Source organism: Echinops telfairi, unplaced genomic scaffold (genome assembly GCF_000313985.2).
Source record: "Echinops telfairi isolate 266 unplaced genomic scaffold, ASM31398v2 ScPeMD7_2;HRSCAF=8, whole genome shotgun sequence".
Classification (NCBI taxonomy): Eukaryota; Metazoa; Chordata; class Mammalia; order Afrosoricida; family Tenrecidae; genus Echinops; species Echinops telfairi.
In genome coordinates, this window is record NW_022103898.1 from 78,828,627 (window position 1) to 78,832,531 (window position 3,905).

Consider the following 3,905-nt stretch of genomic DNA (forward strand, 5'->3'; position numbering starts at 1 on the left):
CCAGGTCTCCGGTAATTCTACACTGTTGACCAGTTGCTACTGAAGGTAACTGAACCATAAAATAAGGTGGCAGCCAGTGCTTCAGGACAAGGGACTGGTTTCTTCTGATCACATGTGATGAAAGTCTCACAGTCCTGGCTTCTAAGGAGAATTATGGCTGTATCTTTTCCAAAGCAGACTTGTTCGTTTCTCTGGCAGCCTAAGGACCATGTCCGAAGTACTGGAGATGCAGTCTCGCCATCCCCTCTCCTCAGAGCATGCTGGCAGTACTTCTCCCAGGACAGATTTGTTGGTTCTTCTGACAGATTTGTTTGTTCTTCTGCAATCTTAGCTGAACTGGACAAAGAGAAAAGAAAATTACTCCTGCAGAACCAATCGTCAACAAATCATCCTGGAACGAGCAGGCCTGAACGTGGATTTCCGGGACCACCCGAGCAGCCGCGCCTGGCAGCCCAGCAGAAGGCAGCTTGGCAGCACGCTGGTGCGCATCCATCTGACACTTCATCACCGAGTCTTCGCGTCTGGGAATCGTAGTCTTCCAGGCTTACCTCGCCGTGACCCAGAGTGAAGGAAACGTTTGCCATTTCAAACGCCAAAGCTACTATCATCCAGTACTTCCAACCTGTGACTTTCAGAATTTGGGGTGAACTGTTTTATTTTTTTGTCTTTTTAAGAGAAAGGTCCATGCGAGCAAAGCACCAAGGAGGGTGGCCTCGGGACCGAGAGCACGGGAAGCGGGGTCCTCCAAGGAAGTGGCTGTGCTACCTGGAACGCCATCGCCCTTTGGTAATGCAGCTTGCTTTTAACCTTCAACCAGACCTGCAACCAAATAGTCACATAAGCTCGGCCTTACACCTCATGTGGACAACAGACTGTCGCGAATCCTATCCAGTACTTAACTTTAAAGAAATGAGGGTGCTTTTGAAAATGTTCCGTCGTCACCTGACTTAATGAATGAGCATAGCTATTGAATTTGCAGTCAAACATTTCATCTTAAAATATTTTTTTTTGGACTAATGAGAACTTATTCTCAATTTTAAAATAAAACCCAAGAGAAGGCTAAATCACCAATCATCACTTTTAGGCATTTTTGTAACTGTATGCCACTATTATCTATGTGACTAGATGCTATTAAAACAATTGTAAGAAACAGGGTGGCTGTTTAAAAAAAGGAGTTATTCATTTTGTCTCAAGAATGTGCATGGATCTCAGGAAAATAAATTGTGCTTAGTGTTATGGAATTTCATAGTGACTGATAACAAAATATTTCTTAGAGAGAAAAAGTATTTAAAAACTCTGGACCATAGGTGTATCGATAGAAACAATGTGGGTGCAATTTACTTGAAATTAAAAATGAAATTTGACTCACAATTGAAATACCTCATTGTTATTTTTTCTTAGATAGTTTTTTTTCATTTCTAATGATTATCATGGAAAATCAACAATTTCACTAGATATATTTAGCTAACTCTAAATAACATTCTTCACTCATTTTTTTAGCCCCATTTGGCAGATGACAAAATTGAATTAAGGGACCTCTTCTTCCCTTTTTCTCTTTATATGCAGACAGTTCATAAGTGTTTCTCTTAGTCTTCATCATATTACTTACATAATATGTATGTATGTTCTCTCATTTAATTTAATGGTTTATTTTCCTATTTTTATCTTCATTCTCCACCTTGATTTACCTTTTTACAATGCATTAAAATTATTATTTTTAACTCCGATGTGAATTTATTCCCCAAATAACTCCCTTTTATCTACATAAGCATCATGGTAGTATTTATCTTGCTTGAACATTGTGAATTCCTTAAAAACTAACTGATCTTTTCAGATTCTGCTAGGCTAAACATAATGTTTACTGTGCATCTTCATCCCATCTTTTAAGGCATAGATTTACTGGCATGATCTTCAATGTATGGGTGAAGAAATGGCATCATGGCCACATATGATGTCCTTTGGTGCTGATGGCTGAATGCCACAAAGCAGATATCAGACATAGCTCCACCCTTCAACCTTTTTTAAAATCATATTTACTCTACTTCTGTGCTGGGTTCAATATTTCATTGTAGTGAACACACAGGATATGCCAGAAATGCTCACTGTTGTACAGTGGGGGATATTAAAGATGTGTTTGAACATTCATCCAGCAGAATAAGAGAGCAAGAAAACCTGTGACACTCAACCCTCTGCCTCACTGAACAATTAATACTTAAGAACTTATGAATACTCACCCTAAGCGGGGAAACATGGAAGATATGGGTGCTCTAGCAAACTGTGGTGAAGAAATGAGATGGTGCCTGGCTATTAGATAAAATAGTGTCTGGAGCCTAAAAGGCTTGTTTCCAAACAAGCAGACATCTCCATGAGATGTCAACTAAGTCCACATGGAAGAAACACACTGTGGCAGTTAGCTAATCTTGTGTCAACTTGAAGGTATTAACACTGAAGTGGTGGAAGTTAGCTTTGATTGGCGAGCAACTGAGATAAATAGTTTGCTGAAAGTTGTCCTCTGTCTCTCTGCTTCACCTTCCTGTTGAAGAGTCACATTTGGGAAACTGGAGGAGTCACATAGGGACCTGCATCCGTGCTGAGATCTTCTTAAATTGCCTCTGGAACCTCAAGACTTTGCACCCATTGGCCTGTGATCAACCTGCATTCTGCATTACCACACCTGCTGCAAGAGTCTGAAGAGGAATTTCTGGACTACTATCTGACATATGGGCTAATATCAGCCTTATGGACTTGATCTGAACTGAGATGTTTTGTTAAGATACCATTACTCCTTGATATAAAGCTCTTTCTTCCATATATATGAGTATCTCTGGATTTGTTTCTCTGGTAATCCAGCCTAAAACACACACCAACATCCATGACCCAAGTATTGTAAATCATATCATCCAACACCAAAAGTGGGAATAGTATCAGAGCTTGAACTGAAATTCTGGTGTACAGAAGGCTATGGATGACAGCCCCAGATGTATGGAGCCCAAGACACATGTATGAGATCTGCATAAGAAAGAAGTCTCCAGCGAGTTCCCTCTAGCTCTAAGAGAAGGACGGGAGGAAACTGGTTACCAAGCAGAGTGCATGGGAGAGATGACTGTATAAGATCAAAATAATAAACCTGACTTGAACAGTTAAAACCTTGTCAGTTGACCACCCCACCCCCACCCCACCCCCACTCCCACCCCACCCCGATTCATGTTGGGCAGATTCTGGTTTTCAAAAATGTCTGCGCTTTTTTTGTTAGTTCAGATTAGGGTTTATCTCAGATGTATTTTGTTGTGGGGGTAACACTCTTGGAGTTTTGTTACATGTTTTTCAGTACTGATGAATCTGTTGAGTAAACAAGCAGAATAAGTGTTTCAGGGAGGGACTGATGTCAAGAAGTTCAAGAAGTTCAAGAATGTTTTGAAACAGATTGTGGTAGTAATTGTACAATACGTTTTGATGTGATTGAACTATGAAACAATATGACATCTGTATTAGCTCTCAAAAATTGGTTTTTAATAAAAAAAGAATTTATTAATATGTAGTCATTCTTGTTTCTTAGAATTTTCTTGTTTACAGCTAAACAACTATTAGAAATTTTAATGTTAATAGAAAACCAAAACTAACTGAAATCCCCAACTTGTAAGAAAGCTTCACCATTTTGGTACACATGTTTATTTTTACATTGTATAAGTAGTCTACTACTTAACCACTGAGGAATTATTTGGCCAGGTGAAAATCAAAATTGTCTAGTACGTATATACATCTACATACACATACACACACACACTCCTCCAAAGGAGGGTTCTGTGCATAATTTTGGATTCTATAAATCAGTTTCGTGTAGCTGAGTAGGAGGGATAATAACCAAAGTAGATACACTGTAATATATGATTATCCATTTTTGTCGA